This window comes from Dama dama, chromosome 29 (assembly GCF_033118175.1).
Source record: "Dama dama isolate Ldn47 chromosome 29, ASM3311817v1, whole genome shotgun sequence".
NCBI classification, from domain to species: domain Eukaryota; kingdom Metazoa; phylum Chordata; class Mammalia; order Artiodactyla; family Cervidae; genus Dama; species Dama dama.
Genome location: NC_083709.1, coordinates 68,415,111 through 68,436,743, shown reverse-complemented (window position 1 = coordinate 68,436,743; position 21,633 = coordinate 68,415,111). Strand labels below are relative to the sequence as shown.

The following is a 21,633-nucleotide window of genomic DNA, read 5'->3' as shown; positions in this document are numbered from 1 at the left end:
AAGACTGACAAGCATAGACAGGTGGACCCTGGGATTTGTAGCAAGCTGTGTGTATTGTAGATCTTTGCGCACTCAGCTTTAAACTACGCCTGTCATGCCTGCTGTCACACTGGCCTGGGGGCCTGAGAGGAGCCGTGTGGAGCAGGGCAGGAGCCCGGACTGCTCAGGCTTAGTCCGGGTTCAAGTTGAGGGCCTGTGACCTTGGGCAAGTCATTTCACCTCCCCGAGCCCATTTTCCCATCTTTAAATGAGGGTGTTCATCCCTATCATGAGGTCAATCAATAAGCCCAATGTAAAAAGACCTTATGGGGCTTCCTGGATGGCACTAGTGGTAAAGAAGCCCCCTGCCAATACCGGAGGCGTAAGAGATGCAGGTGTGATCCCTGGGTTGGGAGATCCCCTGGAGGAGGAAATGGCAACTCACTCCAGTATTCTTGCCTGGAGGATCCCATGGATAGAAGAGTCTGGCGGGCTCACAAAAGAGTCAGACATGACTGAAGCAACTTCGCCTGTGCGCGCACACACACACACAAGGACCTTATAAATCATAGTTGCCTCAAAAATGTTATAGACTTGGTTCCCGGTCAGAAGGAGTGATGGGGAACTGAGGGAATAACGCAGAGAAGCTGAGAAGTTGCTACTCTGTGGCCTCACTAGGAGTTTATCCTAAGGAGAGAGTGAAGAGAGTCGCAGTGATTTAGCTACCAGTATCCTACAGCATTTGGAAAAAACAAAAGAGTGGAAATCACCTACATACCCAGCTGTGGGAAATGGCACGTGCATACGGTGGAAAGGAATGCGGCCATCCAAAGCGGGGTTGAGTAACTCAACTGCAAAGGGTCAACAGGGGAAAGGCTCACCACAGAAGACTTTTTCAAAATAGGATATTAAAAAACCAAATACTTGTATTCTCCTTCTACTCCATGCCCACTTACAAAAGTAGAAAAAGGGCCAGAAGTAGACAGACCCAAGTGTGAATAGTAGTTGTCACTGCTGGATATTTTTCAGTTTTTAAAAGCGAACACTAATCACAAAGGGACATTTTTTTCCCCAAATAAACTAATGACTTGGCAAGGGCAAGGGGGATGGGAAGGTGAGCCAGAGCAGGCTGTCTGCCTCCCAGCAGAGCTCTGCCCGGCCTTGTGAATGAGCTGTTGAACTTCAAAGCCAGGGCAGAGAGAGCGTCTCATTGTGTTGGAATGTGGGCGATGAGGCTCACAGGAAGTGATGACAAGCCCTTTGTTATATAAGCTCACCAGTCTTGCTGGACGGTGCCAGCGCTGGCCCTTGGTGCGGGATCAGGACGTCTGTCTGTGTCTGTGGTCACAGCCCTCGTCTGGGCAGAGCCCTGTTATCGGAACTGCGCGGCCAGGCGCCGGAAGCCGCAATGCACATCCTCTCATGCCTCACTCCCGTGGGCACGTTTGGCTGTTACATGTGAGGAGAGAGGCCAGCGTGGAGGGATTTACTGGCTTTATTTCATCAGGGGAGGTGTGGGGATTTTCCCTTGCCCCTTCAGAAGACATCGATCCTGGCCTCGTCCAAAAGCCAGAGCTAACCTGCTCTTCATCTGCTGTGGTTTCTTCGTTCCTGTGTGTCTGTGCTGTGTTTACAGCTGTGGTCCTGCTGATGGAGTTAGTCCCCGAAAGAGGGGACGGTTCCCTCGAGCTGGGAGCATGGCTCCTCCAGAGGCAGATGGCAGTTTCCCCCTGTAAACTTCCGAGCTGGAGGCAGGCCAAACTCGGCTATGCACGGACAGGTGCCCACTCAAGCGGTGCAGTCTTGGAGTGTGCTGCAGGGGAGGGTGTGTGCACACCCACTGTGGGTAAAGATGGTGGAATGTTGCTGCCGTTGCACTTGCCCTTGCATCAGAGATTCCCAGCTACTTTGTGTTGAGAGCCCATTGTGTGTTGTTCTCTGCTGAATGTTTTAGCTGTAATCCTTCCAGGAACTCTACAAGGAGATTATTGTCCATTTTTTGTACAAGAAAACAGACTCAGGTCAGGGGACTTCACCAAGGCCTGTCAGATGTCCATGTTTTTATTGACATTCCTGTCTCGTTGGAGACCAGGGATTCAGCATGTACACGTTTTTGATTTAAACTTTTAACTCGTGGCTCAGAACTTGGAGCACTCTGACCATTCTGGATGAATTAAACCTTGAGGCTCCATGGCTCGGTGGCTTGGGCAGTCCCATCTCCCCTCTGCGCAGCAGTGTCTCCATTTGTAACGGCCAGGTGTTCTCTGTTCCCAGGCTCGGTCTTTTCAGGAGAAGTAAAAGACTTCTCAGGACAGCCATCCCAGACTGCAGATGCTTGTGGAATGCGGTTGGTCTTGTAAGAGGTCTTTTACTATTGGGCTGAGGCCCGAACATCAGATGACTGTTGTCCCCAATTAACGAGACACAAGAAATAAAGTTATGCAACTTTATAATGAAACCACGTTTCTCACTACCATTTCAATTCACCCAGTGTTTAAGGCACGCGTCCTGCCCTTGGCAAGCTCTCGTGTTTCATTCCTTGGCGTGATCACCCACCTTTTCACCTGAATTGGCTTGAAAAGCCTTGGGCGGTTTCCAGAAATCAAATCCACTCTAAAGGATGGAAGATTTACCACCCTGAGATGTTCACAGAAGTGTGTGGCCTTCCCCGGGGGCTCTACTCAGAGAGGAGCCCAGAGGGGCTTTGGGGACAAGGTTGTTCCTCCAGGGTGGAGGTGCGTGGCTCTTGTTCTTGCTTGCATGTGTCCATTCCCACGCAGCACAAACTTTCTGTGAAGGGCCAGGTGGTGAGTATTTGAGGCTTGAGGAACAACATGCAGCTTTTCAGTTTTTTCCTTGTTAGAAAGTGCCCATAGATAACATACAAATGAATGGGCATGGCTGTGTTTCAATAAAACTTTATTTATAAAAACAAAACTTTACAGGGACTTCCCTGGTGGTCCAGTGGCACCCCCCCCCCCCCACACACATAATGCAGGGGGCCTGGGTTCCATCCCTGGTCAGGGAACTAGATCCCATCCCATATGCCTCAACGAAAAGATCTCCCATGCCACAACTGAAAAAAAAAGATTCCACTGGCTGCAATGAAGATCAAAAATTCTGTGTGCTACAACCAAGACCCAGCATAGTCAAACAAATAAAGAGAAAGCTTTGCGTACCTCTGGCCTCACATGTTAGGCACATCTCTTCAGAATCACAGCCCATGTTGGCTTATTCCTTCTGTGGTTTGTACATACTTGATTTGACCTCCTGCTTGAATGGAAGTTCCCCACCCACCGCTCCTCCCCATACTCATGGATTTCTTGCAAGCTGTCTCTGACCTAAAGACGCTATAAGAGCTTTCATCAATATTTAGTTGCACAGAAGTAGCCCATGTTCTCATGTCAAAAAGTGTCTTTGAAAGTGTATTACTTTCCCCTCCAACTGTGTAGTCCTGTGTGACATCTCTTGTTGTATTGTCTGGCTCTTTGTAAAGATGTAAGAAACTGATAGAGTGTCCACTTGCTTACTTTTATGGGTTTTTCAAATGCTGTCAGAAGAAAAATTCCATCCCTGGCATTCCACAGTGCTTGAGTCTTGACTTTTCTGGCCACGCCTTTGCTTTAAGTCGCTTCAGTTGTATCTGACTCTTTGCGGCCCTATGAACTGTAGCCCACCAAGCTCTTCTGTCCATGGGATTTTCCAGGCCAAAAATACTGGAGTGGATTGCCATTTCCTTCTCCAAGGGATCTTCCCGACCCAGGGATCAAACCTGCATCTCTTTATGTCTTCTGCACTGGCAGGAGGGTTCTTTACCACTAGAGCTGCCTGGGAAGCCCCAGACAAGTCCTTCATCTTCTGTCTTTCAAAAGTGGCTCCAGACATGTCATGGCTTAAACAGTCTCCATAGCTTCCATGTCTTTACTCATAGCTTGATGTTCAAGCTGACCCTTACCTCTGTGAAAGGTTCCCTCTTCCATGATTCCTGGCCGCAGTTGGAAGCTACTTGCCTTCCCCAGGACTTTACCTCCGTGCCCCTGTTGTGTACCTTCAGCCTTTACCTTCTTCAGCCTTCCCAGTGGGAGCACCTTACGCAGGGCCCAACTGGGAGGGGCCCAGACATGCATGTCAGATGAGTGGCCTCAGTGAGGCTGATTGAGGACCCAGTGTACTCCAACCCCCCCCACCCCCAGAGTCTCCAAGCCTTCTGTGACTCCAGCACAGGGAAAGCCCCAAAGCCCAGTGCCCCCCAGAGCAGCCGCACACTCCAGATTACGGCACCTGGTGGGCCTCCAATGGTCAGAGTAACTTTTCTGCCCGCCTCTGGTGTGGTGGTGACACTGGAGGGCAGGTAGGTGGGCATGTGGGAAGAGCAGCTTCCTCCCTCCTCAGGGACAGGTGGGCGTGATGATCATAACGGGTGCCCAACCTTGAGCACCATCCATAGGCACAGCTCTCAGCCGGGGACCTGTGTGTGATCTGCTCAGGCCCAGGGCAGAAGGAAGGACTTAGGGATCCTTCAGCTCTTTCAGCATCGTGCCTGGCACCTAGGTGCTCAACAAATGTTTTTGGAATGAATAAGTGAATTAGACTAGAAGGAGGTTTTTCTGGAAGGGTTTGTTGTGGCCAGATGGAAGGGCCACAAATGCCTTCTTAAGGAGTTAATTGAGCCCTTGCTCCGTAGGCAGTGGGGACTCCAGGACAGGTTTGTGCAGGGAGGGGCATCTGTGCAACATGTGTCACGCTTACCCCATTATTTGCCCTTTCCGGTGTGGCCGCGATGCCAGATAATGAGGTGTTGGGCTGCACAAAGCGCTTCCTTGTGCCTGAGAGAGGCAGGGCCGGCCTTGAAGCCAGCTGGCCACAGCCTCCTCCCTGTAATTCATGGGTAGCAGCAGGTTGGAGTGGGCTGCCGGGCGGAGCCAGGACTTGCCTGCCTCTCCATGTCGCCACCTTGGCTTGCTGGCTGCAGCCCAGGGGCTGCGGCCCTGACGCAAGGTCTGCCCCTCTGAGCTTTCCCTGCTGCTAGCGTGTTCTGGGAGGATTAAAGGCAGCCGACCGGCTCTTCCCAGGACTTGCTGACTCAGTTGACGGTTCCTGTGGCAGGGGAGCAGGGAGTCCCATTGCCTCTGATTTCTTTCCGCCCGTCCAGCTCTGCATTCCCAGCCTGGGTCACCTTGGGGTTCTCTCTTCTGAAGGCAGCTGGCCCACAGCTAAGTGCTCTCACCCCCTCATCCCCCAGAGACTACTTTTCCAGGAAAGATGCAACTCATTGTTTTTAGCTTGGGAAATGCAGTTATAAGACATCAGTCCCGCAGACACAGAGAACAGACCTGTAGACACAGTAGGGGAAAGAGAGGGTGGGACGACTTGCCAGAAGAGCGTGGAGACATATATACATCACCGTGTGTAAAATAGACAGCAAGTGGGAATTTGCTGCGTGACACACACTGGGAGCTCAGCCCAGCACTCTGTGACAACCGAGAGGGGTAGGGTGGGGAGGCAGATGAGGGGGGCGGTGTTCAGGAGGGAGGGGACAGATGTATACCTGCGGCTGATTCGTGTCGATGTGTGGCAGAGGCCAACACAATATTGTAAAGCAATTATCCTCCAATTAAAAAAATAAAAAAAGACAAGAATCCCTGGAATCTAAGTCTGCAGAACCGTTACCTTGTTCACAGGGGGCTGTTTTAGTGGTCCGGGTCCCCACATGTGCACTGGTGAGCCCCCTGGTGTGGGCATGGTGAAGTATGCGAGACAGGGCCTTGTGGAGTAGGTCGAGAGGCTAGTGGGCAGGGCCACGGGCACGGAGCGTCCACCACACAGCAGAACTGTCAGCGTCTCGGGGGCGTTGATACCGGGGACGTGCGAGCAAGGCTCCAGTCTGGCCCTGAAAAGTGGCTGCAGGAAGACTGAGAAGAGCTGTAGGCAGAGGGTACAGTTCGACCAAAGTCACAGAAGTCAGCAAGTAGAACTGGTGTCTGGTGGGAAGGTCATGGGGCTGGAGCACACAGCTGGAACAGGTGGGGCTGTGGGTTATCTGGCCGATGGGGGCCTCTGAGTGGCTCTGAGAGCCCGGCCAGGCAGTTAGCCAGGCGATTCTGTATTGTAGTCCTGGGTCTGAGGGACCCCTGGCTGCGTTTCTGTCACGCAGGGACATGGGGGAAAGCCCAGGGCCTGGCCCCTGGTGAGAATTAGCAGGAATTGGATGTCTAGGCTGGGCCTGGTCACCCCAGGAAAGCTCATGCTTGGCCAGGCTGGAAATGAGCCCCTGCTGTTCTGGCTGTGGCATCTGCTTGCTTGGGCTGGCCTTGAGAAAGCCTGTCACAGTGGCTTCTGAGGCGAGCCAGCAGATGGGCAAGATGGAAGAGCCATGCAGGGGAGTGCTGACTCTCACACGGGGCCTTGGTTTGCCCCGGGTCCTCGCACTGGTATTGTCTCAGCTGCTCCAGGAGGCAGAGAGCACGGGAGGTGGGGATGGGGATTTCCAGTTCCCATTTTAGGGATGGGGAAGTGAACTGCTTGAAGCACCACCCCCCAAGGTCAGGGAGGTCCCCCCCTCCGACCCCGAACAGGGCTGGGCCTCCCCACTCCCAGCCCAGGGTATTACTCACCACTCAGCACAGTCCTCAGTAACTTAAGGGCATTGGCACAGTTAGGAGATGAGGTTTGCAGTTAGACAGCTGAAGATGGTGGGTGACTTTTGGCTTCACTAAAACATGTTAAGTTCCTACTGTGTGCCAGGTGCTATGTTAAGCTTTTTTTTTTTTTTTTTTTTTGCTTCATTATTGCGACAAACCTTGTCAGTGGGTACTTTTCTTCTTTGGCTGTGCTGGTTCTTCAAGTTGCTGCAAGCGGGCTTTCTCTAGTTGCCGCGAGCTAGGGCTACTCTTCGTTACACAAGCTTCTTATTGCGGTGTCTTCTCTTGTTGCAGAGCACGGGCCCTAGGGTGTGCGGGCTCAGTAGTTGCAGCGCGCTGGCCAAGTTGTTTGGTGTCATGTGGGATCTAGTTCCCTGACTAGGGATCGAACCTGTGTCCACTGTGTTGGCAGGTGGATTCTTAACCGTGGGCCACCAGGGAAGTTCCCAGTAGATACTTTTTTTTTTTATCCCCAGCGAGTAGAAACTGAGGCACAGGAACCTGAGTGACTTGGTTAACACACTGGCACAGGACGGACGTGGCATTTGAGCCCTAATGGTGCTACCCCCGGGCCTGCTCTAACCCCATGGCCTAGTGTCTCTGTGAGGCCAGACGTGGGCATGAGCCCCTCATTGGCCTCAGCAGACTCCTTGCCTGCTTTATAATTAGAACAGGCCGAGCTTCTGCTAATGACTTCCTCGTGAGATGCGTATTCAGACGCTCTGGAGAATATTCAAGAACAAGAAAGGAAATGGGTATAGAATGAGGTTGTTTCCACTAAGGCCCAAAGCACTATTTTTAACAAGTATGTTTTCAAGCCGACTTCAACCAGCTACGTTTTGGCAGTTAGCTGGCTCCCGCTGTAACTCTGTCTCCTCTGCGGTGCATCCCGTACCAGCCCCCCCACCACCCCGTTATGGGGTCAGCTGACATCATGTCGCTGCAATAAAAGCACGATTCCTATCTGGTCATTGGCTTCTCAGAACCTCCAGTGGCTTCCCATTGCCTTTTGGTGTAATGTGGAGTTGCTTTAGCCTGGCATTCAAGACCTCCTACAAGGTGGTCCCCCAATCCTTTTCCTGATATGCCAGGAGCATCCTTACCTAAACTCACTGAATTTTTACCCCTCTGAGCTTTGCCCCTGGCTACTCCAAGGCTAGCATGCCCATCTTCCCTCACCACTGCATCCTGTCTGGCAAAGACAGGTTCAGCTCAGATCTTGCCTCTTGGCAGAACATGGATGCAGTCTTTTTATTCTGCTCCCCGCCCCTACCCCCCCAACATGGGTCATACTTCTGGGCCTTGCTTGTGATGACCTGACTTGCCTCACAGGTAATTGTGTGGTGCTGTGACTGCCCCTCCCCTCTACAGAGCTCCTGGCTGGGTGATGGGGAAAGACAGTACAAATAGAGACTTATGGGCAAAGGCAAATGAAGGTTCCTGATTAGTGAGAAGGGCTTTCTGGGTATCAGGCACAAAGGGCTTATTTCTGATTGTGTAGAAAACCGTGAGCCTGGTGATGACTGTACTTCGGCCTTTCATCCCTGGCTGGAGGTTCTAAGAGAGGTTTTGAGTGAGGATAAATGTCACAGGCTCTCTTCTGTTCCAGCCTCCCAAGTGCCAGGTCCTCTGGAAGTTAACTGCCCCCTAAGCAGGAATCTTCTACATCAGCCTGTCTCCTTTCCCTGGGACAGCTCCTTTCCCCTCCCAGCCGGCACACTCCATCACCCCTCACCTTGCTGGTTACCCCTCTGCTTCAGAATGTTACCATAGTCTCTGTTTACAGTAAAGCCCCAAAGCAGAGCCCTCAATCCACACCGACCCCCCCAAACTCCGTTTCTACGTGTCTTTGTTATACGCCCACCGGACAACCTCCTCGGCAGTGTAGCCTGGGACTTTACTCTTCCTTCCCTCACTTCCACGCCCCCTCCAGATGCCTTCCCGCTGATCCACCTGCTCAAGTGCAGTCATTCCGGCCTGAGCCCACGGGCGATGTGCCTCCTCCAGGAGGCCACCCGACCCCCACCAGTACCGCCTGCCGGCCCGCTCCCTCTGGGGACCGTATCTCATCTCCGTAAGCAGAGTGGCTGAAGCCTGTGGGCCGGTCCCCACTCTGCATCCTCATCTCCACCCTCCTCCCGCTCCGTAGGTGCTCATGCACGTCTGAGGCCACCCTTCTGCAGTCGGCTTCGGTGATAACAGCCGTGCCAACCATCGTGTGGCTTCACACGTGGTCTCATTCCCACCTGAGACAGCCCTCGGGTGACCATGGTTTCTGTTTTCCCTGAGAAGTAGCTGAGCCTCACCCAGGTCAGACACATTGCCAGCCTGCGGCCCAGGTGGGAACCACAGTCTCTCCTGGCTCTCTCTGCCTTTCGGAACCTGGAAGTTCAGTCACTCTTTGCATTTCTCTAAGGGAGCTGAGCCTCCCAGGAGAGAACTCGGAGGAGAGGAGAGGGTGGAATTTCTGAGGACAGATGATAAGTCTTGTCCTCTGAGAACAATCACTCTGCGCGGCTCAGGCTGCTGTCAACACCCCGTCTGTGGTGCAGCGTTAGAACGCGACCTCAGAAGCCCAGTCAGCCTTTCTGGCTCAGAATAAGAACGTGGCCCAGGGATGGTGGAGAGCAGGGCAGGGCGGCCAGATGCTCTGCCAGGAGCCACTGGTGGAGTTCCTCCTCCTCCTCCCTCGCTCCCGCTGCAGGCAGCCCTGCGCTGCCCTGGGGCTGGGCAGGGGAGGGCTGGGGCCCTTGGCCTGTTGGAACCAAGCTGATGGGCATGGCCCCTGCCAGGGTGAGTGGTTGACGGCAGGCCCCGAGCCAGAGACGTCTTGGACTCACAAGGTGCCTGAGCTTCCCTGAGATGTTTCTTGTATCAGAGTCATTTCTGGACAACTGTGGGTTGTGTGGTCAAATTAAAGAGGCTGTTCAGAAAGCCAGACTGGGCATCTACAGGAAGTAGCATTACAAGGGAACCTCCTGGCTTTGTGACCCCTGCTCTGTAGACGGGGGAGGGACAGGGGATCGTAAAATCAGGAGGTTTGCGCCAAGAATCATGGAATCCATTCATTCACACACCTCTGGGCCGCAAAAATAGGATGGAGTCTTTGGCCCAGGGGCCATGACCCCCTTTCTTTGGATCTCGAAGCCTTGATATCTGCAGTAGCACAAATAGGCTGATGACAGAGTAGTTCCAGGGCTATATTAAAGTCTTGCACTTGGCTTTCTCTTGGGCTTATCATTTAAAGTGCACCCTTTTTTTTTTTTTTTTTTTTTGGTGAAAGAGCCTAGCTTGTTCATTTTCTTATTTAGATGCAGTGACAAACCAGGAATAGTTTTGAAATTTTTAAAGACTCCTGTTGCCTGGCTTGGGGACTGTATTGGAGGTCTAAATGACCTGACATTTGACAGAGCATTTTATCTTAAGACAGCTTTTCACCATTCTAACAACAAATCATCCACATTTTTCAAAGGAATAAAGCCAACTATAAAGAACCGTTTCCTGTGCTATATCGTCCGGGGCTGTCACACCCTCCTGCCAGCCCAGCCTGCCTGATAAACTTCAGGAGTTCAGAAACTTGTTCTTCGCGGCTGACAGTCTGTCGCAGAAACTCCCGTCCCCTCACTTCCCCTGGCCCCTCTCATCCTGCTCTGGGGCCTTTGTTCTGTCTTGATCAGACACTCCCTTCCCGGAGCTCCGTCCGCCTGTTTCCACTCCACCTTTCACTCACCCGCCCCTGGCGGACGGCCCCTTGCCCACTGCCCTGCTCTGCTACACTCAGCTTCCCTTTGCCCTTGGGCAGGCCGGCTGTTTTCCTTTGCTGCGTGACCTTGAGCAAGTTTCTTAGTCTCTCTGAACCAGTTTCCCCACTTGTAAAAATATATATATATATATATATATATATATTTTTTTTTTACTTACTGAGCACCTTAGTATGTGCTGGGTGCTGTGTTAAGCACAGATACCAGAAAGATAAGTAGGCATAAACCTGGCCCTAGAACCCCAGTTTAGGAGGTCTTAATAATCACGGCAAGATGACTTCATGGGAAGAGCAAGGACGTTCCGCCGTGTGCTGTAAAGGGCAGTGCAGGTGGAAATAGCGCTGGTCGCCGGGGCTCCTGGGCCCGTCGCTCTGTAACCGAGCAGCGCCAGTCCTGAGTCTGGAGAGCCCTTCAAGCCTGGTGCCTCTGCACCCACCCTGTTCTCTGGCATCCAAGCCCCAGCGCGTGTAGAGCGCTTGGGCCTGGGTGCCCAGGTATGGGGGGTGCAGAGGTGGAGAAGGAGGGACCTGAATGGCTAAATCCAGACTGTGAAGTAAGGGAAGGGGGAAATTCTGGGAGCCATTTGGAATTCTCCAATTGTGATTTGACCTGATTTTTTTAAAACTCTTATACAGCTCATCAGGAGTTAGTGAAACTGCCTTTAGTCAGTGGGAAGTGAGCCAGATTTTAAAAAAAAAAAGAAAACAGTTCTTGCTAGAGTGTCACAGGACGTGAAGTGTCACTTCTCAGCGCTCACAGCTATTTGCGAGCCTTGTCTGTCCCCCAGGCTGGTCTGGGAGCTCCTGCAGGACTGGAGTCGTGTCTCACTCCGCTTGTCCCAGAGCCCAGCACACGGGCCCTGCCCCAGAGTCAGCCGTGGGGGTACAGACAGAACTAGGGGGCTCAGAGGAGGGAGAGCTCACGTCTAACCATGGAGGGGGAGTTTCTCAGAGGAAGAAGGTACGTGCAGGTTGAACCATGGTGATGATAATACAGTAGAACCCTTACTGCTGAGCCTGAGGTGGGCGCCATTATTATCCTCACGTCCTAGATGAAGACACGGCGGCCCAGAGAGGTTGAGCAAGCTTCCCAAAGCGACACAGCTCGGACGCGAGCTCAGCGGCCACCCCAGAGCCCACGCTCTCGAGGACTGTGCCTTGGAGCCTAGGTAGCATCTGGACGCGCAGTAACTGGAGAACGGAACGTCCTTGGAGGGCGCTGGGCGGGCAGAGAGCCGTGACGGGGAAGCTGGCTGGTGACTCCTGCAGTCGCGTGTGGACCGTGGTGGACAGTGAGGGGCTGGCAAGCAGGCCTCTCCACGCAGGTGGGACAGAAGATTCTGAGTGATGTGGGGTCTCTCACAGGCTTTCTTTCACACAGGCTGGCAGACAGGAGCCCTCAAGCTGACTTTTTCTCCAGTTCTGCAGGCCCTCAGCATCCTAGTGAGCCCATCCTCGGAGAAACTGGCAGGAACCCTTCTCTACAGAGAGAGAGGGTGGTACATGGAACCGGTTTTGCCCCAGCCCCCCATGTGTGGCCCCATGCCAGCCCCCTCCTCACTCTGGTTGTGTTCCATCACCTCTGCAGGGAAGGTGTTGCCTTAGTGACGTCTCTTTAAGTCCTTGGAGCAGAACATTGAGAGCCAGAGTCTGGGACAGAGGAGCTGGGTTTGAATTCTGACTCTAACTTGCTGCCATGGTGACTGTGGGCACATTACTCAGCTACTCGGTTCCGCAGTTTTTCCATCTGCAAAATGGGGACAACGTGTGAATCTACTCCGTAGGAGTTGTTGGGAACATGAGAAGAACTGCACACAGCCCCCGGTCTCTGCTCTCAGTATTTTTTGTCTTATGAGCATGCTTGTCCCATCCTTGCTATCTCCAGCCCCCTGACTGACCCCGTGACTCAGTGGAAGGGGAAGGTCTGGGGCTCAGAGGCTCTCTGGCCACCCACAGAGCTGCTGCAAGGCCAGGGATGCCTGGGTTTGCCCCACCTACCCAGCGCGTTTGCTCTGTCGATGCTGAGATCATCGCTGCCAGTGGCTGCCCAGCCTCAGCCAAGCTCTTGCAACATTCCCCAGGGCTCTGGGGGTTCCTTGTGCCCCAGTCCTGCGTGGGTAGAGCTCCAGGCAGGCGGCACGTTTTGGCAGGTCCTCAGTGGTGTCATTGGTAAAGAGTTTCCTGTGGCTCCGCTTGTTAGGGCTGAGGAAACACAGTTTTTATAGCCCCCTTTTGTTCTTCCCAGATGCTAATAAATTGCTTAAAATTTGCTTTAAATGCTGCTTCTGAAAAACAGACAAACAAGTTGTTTGGGGATTTCTGTCCCCCTGTTAGTCCAGGGTCATCGAGGTTGGTCTGGGGAGGGGGCCTGGTCCCATGCATTAGAGTGTGTGTTGTGAACGTGTTTGGTATGGATTTCTGTCTACAGGGTCCTGTCTTCCTGAAACAGTGGGTCGTGTGCTAAAAAGCACCTGCATCCCGAGCGCTGGGTTGGGGGTGTGAGCCCATGATGCCTGCTATGTTCTGGGGAAAGCTCGTGGGCCGGGATTCCTTGCCTCTTGACTCACTTATGAGCCTGAGCCAGTCACTTCACCTGGGCTGGGTTTGTGAAATCCTATGGATTATTGTGAGATTATAGTGGGATTTCATGTACTTCTGCTAGAGATCGGTGATTCTCAGTCTTGACTGCATGGTACCATCATCTGGGGGAGCTTTTAGAGAACACACACCCCAGGCCCCACCTTACACCATTTCGATGTTATTTGGGGCAGAACCTAGGCATTGGTACTTTGTGAAAACTCCCCAAGGGATTCTAATGCACAGCCTGTTGAGAACGGTAAGACTAGCCCAGAGGTGGGCACACTGTAGCCCTTGGGCCAAATCCAACTGCTGCCTATTTTTTGAAATAAAGTTTTATTGGCACCCAGCCGTGCACATTTATTTAGTTGTGCATGTGGCTGCTTTTGCATTACAGTGGTAATTGAGTGGAGCTGTTGCCACAGAAACTGTATGCTCTGCTAATCAAAATATTAGCCACTGTTTGGCTCTTTACAGAAGAAATTTGCTGACATCTCTCGCTAGACTCTTTCCCTCTTTGAGGGCAGACACTGAGCTGTTTTTCCTCCTGTCCCCTTCTAGATCACCACGGGCGTTGCTGAATTCCAAAACAGAAGTGGCCTGGGTCAGTCCCAGCCCATCAGTTGGGAGAAGAGGTCCCGATTAGCTTAGGCTGAGACCCTCCCCCACTGAGTGACCTGGTCCCAATCTGGAGATCTGTCTCATCTCTTTCCTGGATGGTGACACTGCCTCTCTGCGGGCAGGCTTGTGTATCCTCCCACCCTCACATACTTTTAGGAAACGAGCCAGTTGTATTGCAGAGCAGCACCCTTTGGGCCCTCAAGCTTGGGGTCTTCTTGAGGAAGTGAGAAAAGGGATTATACTTCTAAAAGGTTGGACCAACCGCTGCCTCTACCACCCCCAGTCCCCTGCTTTGGGGTACCATAAAAATCGCAGAAGGAGCATAGAGATTCCAGTGGCAGAGGATCTTAGTCCAGGTTCTTCTGCTGGCTCACCCGGGTTCTGCCCAAAGCTCCCTGTGGCAGGCAGCTCACTGCCTCCTAAAATAATCCTGTGCTGTTTTGCACAGCCTGTGTTTGATCAAACAGGCTTCCTAACCTTGAGTTGAAATCTTTTCTATAACCTCCACCAGTTGGTCCTCATTCTGTCGTCTCTGGCCCCACAGAACGTGTCTACATCTGGTTCCAGGAATTAACTATACATCCTGCACTGCACACACACACCCCTGAATCTTATCTAGAACATACACATTTCTCAGTCTCTTTAATTATGCTCATGAGACATGGAGTCCAGGCTCTTTATCATCCTGGTGGCAGCTCTTAATTAAAGTGCAGGGCCCAGAGCTGGACGTGATTCTCCAGCATCCCTCGTATTTGTGCAGAATGGAGGGAGACAGTCCTTCCCTGGTGGTGGAAGTCATAAGGCCACACCACTGCCAATGCCACCAGTAGGCAGCTTGGCTTTTGAGAAGCCATTAGACCATGCGAACACAGCATCACTTTAATAAAGGTCCCAGGCAGCTGAGATCCCTGGGTTCTTGCATATCTATGGTAAGTTATGGCATTATTTCTCCTTCCTGCCCACATCGGGCCTGGTGGAGTGTCCATGGGCTTCCCAAAGGGCTCTGTCCCTTCCTGGCTTGCCCTGGAGGTTAGGGACACGCACCCAGCCCCCTCACCTGGCAGGTGTGTAGTGTGGTCTTGAGAGAGCTTCGTGGGCCCTGGGTTTATGACATCCCTGGGCCAGGAATGAGGTTAATGTTCTTAATGGCAAAGGGTGAGCCCCATTATTACCCCAGCTCATTAATCAATGGCAGAACCAGTTTTACCTGTTAGGTGTCCTGGTGTGGGGAGTTCATGAATGGAAATCCAATTTCCTTTTTAAAGCCAAGCAGCCTCTCCCCTTCTTAAATCCGGGAGGCAGTTCTGGGGAGGGTGTCAATATTTTAGAGAAAATTGTTTCTTGGGTGGAAGGGGCTCTGGGCAACCTTTGAGGGCCCTCCCTGCCTTACTCACCAAGCTGACGCAGCTGGCCAGGGGTTCCGGGAAAGTGGCAGCAGCTTGCCCAAGCTGGTCCTTAAGCCAGTGCCGCCGGGCCAGGACAGCTCCAGTTAGGGGGTCCAGAATGATAGGGCGCTCAAGGCCATCCGTTTAGACCTGTTGCTCACAGATCAGAGGAGGGCCTGACAGAACCCTGGAGAAGGCAGGTGGAGGTGGACCACTCAGGTCCACCACTCAAGTGGAGCCCTTTCATATTGGCTGGTCAGCTGGGGTGATGGTTTAAATGTCCCCAGGGAGTACATCCTTCTGGGGTTCATATCCTTTTCCCCAGATTGTTCAGTCGCTCAGTCATGTCCAGCTCTTTGTGACCCCATGGACTGCAGCATCCCAGGCTTCCCTGTCTATCACCAGCTCCCAGAACTTGCTCAAACTCATGTCCATCGAGTCAGTGATGCCATCCAACCATCTCATCCTCTGTCGTCCCCTTCTCCTCCCGCCTTCAATCTTTCCCAGCATCAGGGTCTTTTCAAATGAGTCAGCTCTTCCCATCGGGTGGCCAAAGTATTGGAGTTCAGCTTCAGCATCAGTCCTTCCAATGAATATTCAGTACTGATTTCCTTTAGGATGGACTGGTTGGATCTCCTTGCAGTCCAAAGGACTCTAAAAGAGTTTCCTCCAACACCATAGTTCAAAAGCATCAATTCTTCGGTGCTCAACTTTCTTTATAGTCTTTATAGTTCTAACATTCATACACGACTACTGAAAGAACCATAGCTTTGACTCGACGGACCTTTGTTGGGAAAGTTAATACAACCAGGTATTGATTCTTGTTAATGAAGCAGGGGCCTGTGTTCAGGTTCACCTTCTGGCTCTCAGCCCCCTCCTGTGCTGACTGATGCTTCTGTGTGCAGAAGTGGGGGATGTGGATGGGGTCCCCGGGCCTTTCTCCTGCCTCACAGCTGCTGTGGACACCTTCAGAACAACGCTGGCGCTCATTGCCTCTAGTGTAAGGACATGCCTGCACTATTTTTGGTGGCAGGTTGTGGGGAGCAGGAGGAGGTGGGATCCTGGGCAGGATGGAGGAGGCAGGAAGCAATGGAGGGAAGTAATTGCTCGAGGCCCGGCAGAGCGCACGGCTCCAGGCGGAAGCGGGTGCTTCCCCAGGTGTGGCCCTGGCAGGGTGCAGGTGTGTCCCAGGCACAGGCAGGCCGAGGAAGAGAAAGGGAGACTTCCAGCGCCCAGCTGATGAGGGAGTGTCAGGGTGGCCCTCGCCCAAGTGGGTGTGCGTCTGAGCCAGACTGGCAGAGCTCCCTCTCCTTCCTCTCAAACCTCCCCTCAGAGATTTCGTCCTGCTGTCGGGAAGGAACCCAGGGTTTTTGAAACTCAGGCGGCAGGCCTTGGGCGTCACAGAAGAGCCACAGACTGGAAGGGAGGTGGGCCAGAGTCGAAACCTGCACCACCTCGTGCTCTGAGGCCTTGGAGAAACCAGGAAACCTCTCTGGGCTCTGGTTTATCTCATCCGAAAACAATATAATTGGGAGGATGAAGAAAGACGGTGTTAAAACCTTAGTCTTGCCTGACAGTGGCTGTTCCCTCCATCCTCAGCATCACGTCTGAGCCTCTTGCCAGCTCTCATCCTCCAGCACGCTCAGGCTCTTGGAGGGTCTGGTTTAAGGTTCTCAGGTCCTGGCACCAGCGGACTTCACCTCCAGGGAGTCAAGCAGGGTCTCACTTCCTGGCAGAGAAGTGTATGAAGCGAGGAGGCTGATGACGGGATATCATGTTGGGGATATCTCCTGATGGTGCCTTGTCAGAGAGGCACTCAGCCTCCGCGATCGCTTGATTAACTCAGCAGCAGTGGATCAAAGTTTACTCTTTTGAAATTGATAAGTCTGGGACTCTGTTCAAGATACCTTTGCCCCTCTTTAAGGATAGAGCATTTCCAGTGGCATGATTTATGGCCTTCTTTGGAAGGAGATTTTACAATGTGCACCAGTGATTAAGGCCACTTCCGGCTTGATTCATGAGGTTACTGTCCTGCACCGTGTCGGCATTTCATAGAGACCAGTTCTCCGTGGTCTGGGGTGTGCCCTTGGAGTAAGCGGTGGGAAAAGCGAACCCCGCTAAGTAGTGGATGTATACCAGACCATTGAAATCCAAAGGAGGGCTTGATTTTTAAAAGTGTTGAGAAAACTGAAATGCCCCTCATAAACCTGGAGGAAGAAGGCTGGACAGGTGGACTGGTTATCAGGTCTTTTCCTGCCGTCTCACCTGCTAGAGTTTGTTCTGGTAGTGCTGTATCTCCAGGGAGAGATATTGTACATCACTGAGGACCCGGGGGCTGGGGTCACCTGTCACAGGGCCCTGGCTCAGGCAGATAACTGAGCCGATGTGAAAGGTCAAGGTTCACAGCCACGGCTGTTGGTCAGTGCCCTGACTAGACTTTGCTCATTGGATTTTTTTTTTGGTTTAGGGCAGACCAGAGCCCTTCTCTCTTTGACCATTGGCTGTGGAAGGGGCCACACATCTGACCTTACAGCTTATCTGGGGGAAAAAAAACCAAAACTGAGGTCCTTGGCCTCCTGGAGCATGTGGGAGGCTGGGCATGTTGTGCCTTTATGGACATGCTTGTACATTCACGTCTAAGTGCAGGTGCATATGCTAGGCATGTGGGTATATATTTACTTATTTTATTTACTGAACACTTAAATGATGTCTACCTTGTGCTATGTGCATGATTCTAAGCATTTGACAGATATTTAAGACACAATTCTTGTAACAATCTCCTAAGGTAAATCTTTGTATTATTCCCACTTTATAAATGAGGAAACTCGGGACAAAGTGTAAGCTGTGTAGCTTGCCTAAGCTTATGCAACCTGTTGGTGGTCCAGCCAGAGAGTGTGCAGGAGCTTGAGTGAAAATGTGGTTGTTTCTAGTACCCTAAGCATAAGGGGCCCCTTATAGGCATGAACCCATGCTTCCCCCTGGAGAAGAATGGCCCAACAAACCCTCCATGGATTCATTAGCTCATTGAACCATCAGGCATTTACTTGGCCCCCTTATGCCAGGCTGGGACTGAGCACTGGGATGTAGATGGGCAGAGCCAATAGGACCACCCAGTGTTGAAAGCTTTGGGCACTGTGGCTTCACCCTGGGGTTCTCAGGGCAAAGGCTGCAGGTCTGAAATCACTCACATGTTTACAGATCTGGCACCTCTGGGTAGGGGATCCAGGGGCAAAGAGAATGGGGAAAATGTGTCCATGAGCCTGGAAAGTTCAGTGATCCTAAGTCCACAGTCCACCTCCTGGGCTCTGGAGGGCCTGATCAGAGAGGAGTCTTGTACAGCCATGGGTGATGGGATGGAGGCAGCAAGTGTGCATGCCCACCTGTGCTTATTTTATTGTATTTCCTTCCAGTCTCCCCTCCCCACCCCGCCCCCGGCTTTTTTTTGGGCTGATCCACACAGAATGTAGGATCTTAGTTCCCAGACCAGGGATCGAACCCTCACTCCTTACATTGGAAGTTTGGAGTCTTAACCACCGGACCACTAGCCAGGGAAGTCCTGCAGTCCTTTTTTTTAATGTACTTAAATATGCTTCTTTCTTTCTCTCACTCTCTCTCTTTTTTTTTTTTTTTTGGTGTTATATTTTAGAAAAATTGAATTTTCCTAGTTTCTGTGTTGAAATCAGATTTTTGTCAATTGCTGAAGTGCCAAAAAAGGATAAGGCTTTTTTTTTAACCAGTAAAGATTCTGCAGACTTCCATGGTGCTTCAATGGCTAAGACTCCACACTCCCAGTGCAGGGGGCCTTGGTTCCTTGGTCAGGAAACTGGATCGTGCATGCTGCAACAAAGATCGAAGACCCCGCCTGCTGCCACTGGGACCTCCCAGCACAGCCAAAATAAATAAATAAATAAATAATAAATTTTGAAAAGATTCTGTTACCCTCTTCTGTTGGCTGCATAGTTGGGGTCCTCAGGCAGCTCACCCCATCCTAGAACAAGTCAGAACTCCAGCTGCCGGTTCAGAATTGCCTCCTTCTGCACTTTTGGTTGTGGTCTGAACCGTAGGTGTCTACATGAAGGAGGTGCATTTTTAGACTCTACTGAGAACAGTGTTACTGCAGGCCACTCACTTCCCTGCCTGTGGGGTCAGGAGCCGGCACGGGCTGCCAGCATCCTCAGCTACAGGGAGGGTGAAGTGTGGGTCCCACAGTGGTCTGGGGCTCCGTCAGCCAGTCAAGGGGGGCTGTGGCCCCTCTGCACACAGGCTTACCCTGCTGGGGTCTGTGGCCCCCAAGGCCTTTCCAGGCGTTCACGTGCTCCACCAGCCCACCCACTGGACGGGAGCTTCAGCTCTCCCTGAAGCTGCCAGGCGACGTTGCAGGCCTCTGAAGGGACTAGTGGCCCGTCAGGGTCCCCACTTGGTTCTGTACAGGTGCGGCTTACTTGTTCTCTGGAACAGTGGCCCTCGCCCAGGAGAAAATGACCCAGGGCCTCGGTGTGGGAATACTGCTTGTGCTAGGGAGGGTGGCTTCTAGGGACGGCCTGCTTCCATGAGTCTGTACAGTTTCCACCACCTTTTCAAAGCCATTGTTATCTGCTCAGAACCCTTGGAGGGAGATGGGACCTGGAGATCCCTCTTCCCGTTTCATGGATGAGGAAACTGAAATTCTGAGGAGAACAGCAGTGTGGGCAGGCTAGGGGCCAAGTGGGACAGGAGTCTGGGGCCATCTGATGGGCCCTCCTGTTGCTGCAGCTGGGGGTAAACTCACCAGGTGGGAGGCTCTTCTTGGCCCCCGGCAGCGGATGCTGTCAGCCTCCACCGTGTCCTTCCTGCTCACCGGTCCAGCCTCCTCCAGCTGGCTTGTACCTGCATCTCTCCCCGAGGCTTTGTGCAGGGCCTGCAATGGGGTGGTCATCCTTCCCCCACTCGTGAGGCCGCCCAGAAGTCAGGGCTCAAGAACAGCTTCCAAAGGGCCCCCCAGAGTTAGTTGGTGTCTGGTTCCCCTGTCCTCCTCACCTTGGTAAAGCGATTCTGAGCAGTGGGTTTATGTAGACAATGTTCAGAAGTTTCCCAGTTGGGTAGAGTTTGGGTGGTCCACCTTGGTAGCTGACTTGATTACCCAGCATTCCTGCTGCTGTCACCTCCCTGACCCATTTCCCCATCCCTCCTAAGTGTCAGCTCCCAGATACACCACTTGCATCTGAGTCCTGGCTTCCGGTTCTGCATCTGGGAGAACCCAGACTAAGATACCTGGCCTGTGGCGTCTCAGGTGGGAACAACAGCCTTCCCCGATTCTCCAGTGCTCTCGCCCATGCTAATATGGTGCTAACCCTCAGTCCATTGATTCAGTTTCTTCCCACCCCTGGAGGGAGATGTTTTCACAGTGAAGGGGTGAGAGCTCAGGTTCAGAGAAGAGAAAGAGATGTGCCCAGGCTGCCACACCTGGGGGGAATCCAGGAAGTGCTGAAGCCCGGGTCCCTGAATCCAGGACCGCCCGGTACATCCCTGCGCAGCGCACCTTGTGTGGGCCCTGCTATGCCCAGGGGCCGATCGCCTTATGGAGGGACCCCCCCGAGTCTGCCTCCCAGCAAAGAGCACATCACGAGCACTGGGTAACTGATTAAACAAGCCGCTGACACCATTACAGACAGGTATGACCCTGCAATGTTCTGTCCCTGGTAACTTTCCCGTACCTTAGGAGGGTGCCAAGTACATGTAAGAAAACGTGCTTTGGGCTTCAGGGACAGCTGCTTAACTTAGAGGACTGCACTTGAGAAAGAGTTAATTGAGGCTTGGTTGCTGAAGGATTTGAGAACATGGCATTGTTTTCAAAAGTGAATCACCATTTATTGAGCACCCACTATTAAGCTGAATATAATTGGAAACTTGCAAATACGGTGGTGGTAATTATGGCCATGCCGGTGGGGTGAGGGGGGGGGCGGCTGTTTAGTGCTCACATCTTAGAGGCCCTGGGGCCTGGCCTGCCTTGCGGCTCCCAGGTTGGAAAAGTGCATGAATCATCCTAATGGGCTGCATTCAGAGAGAATGACCCTTCACTTAGTATGGTCCTGCACCACTGCTGCTGATTACTGAAATGCGCTGTGCCAGCCTGGGCCCCGTCCCACCGTGATCCGGCCAGAGCACAGGCTGCTGGGAGAGGCCCCCTTGCTCTCCACTCCTGCTCTCTCCTGGGCCCTGCGTGGAGCATGGAGGCCTGGTCTTCAGAAGTGCCCGAGACCTCGGGAAAGGCCTTGGCTTCTTTACTTTACATACTTTTCCTTTGCATGCTGCTTTTGCTTTACATACTTTTCCTCTGAGTCCACTGGAGAAGTTGTTCTTATTGGACACAGCCTCCTGTTACCGTGAGAAAGCCCCATGGGCATGCCTGATCCTTCCTTGGGAAGGGAACGGCGGATGGGACCAAAAAATGACTCCAATTCAGCCATCTAAAACCCATTTTGGAAGCAGGCAGCTATAAATATGTATGTAGGTCACCAAATGACTTAGGTTTTCGTGCTGTTGGGATTTGCCGGGAGTCTGGCTCTGTCACCCTGGTAATGAGCATTCTGTTACTGGACATCCAGGTGACTCACAAGACCCTTCCCCACCCTCCCCAGGCCTCAGTTTCCTCAATAAGAGGAGGGGCTTCATCAGGCTGGATGATGGGTTG

The 21,633-nt window shown here is 52.5% G+C and overlaps 1 protein-coding gene and 1 long non-coding RNA gene across 4 annotated transcripts in view; one reads left to right on the top strand and one right to left on the bottom strand.

Annotated features, from left to right (window-relative positions):
* Nucleotides 1–21,633, top strand: part of SHB (SH2 domain containing adaptor protein B) — a 132,975-nt gene that overhangs the window by 18,340 nt on the left and 93,002 nt on the right.
* LOC133048686 (uncharacterized) lies at nucleotides 6,769–16,896 on the bottom strand. Of its 3 annotated transcripts, XR_009691098.1 has the most exons (6): nucleotides 14,973–16,896; nucleotides 14,786–14,882; nucleotides 12,379–12,665; nucleotides 11,961–12,127; nucleotides 11,390–11,861; nucleotides 6,769–7,342 (listed from the first exon to the last, which is right to left on the bottom strand). It is a non-coding gene; the product is annotated as an uncharacterized LOC133048686 (long non-coding RNA). The 3 variants fall into 3 exon arrangements; XR_009691097.1 differs by lacking the exon at nucleotides 6,769–7,342 and having other exon boundaries at nucleotides 11,102–11,861; XR_009691099.1 differs by lacking the exon at nucleotides 6,769–7,342 and having other exon boundaries at nucleotides 11,102–11,861; nucleotides 12,379–12,582.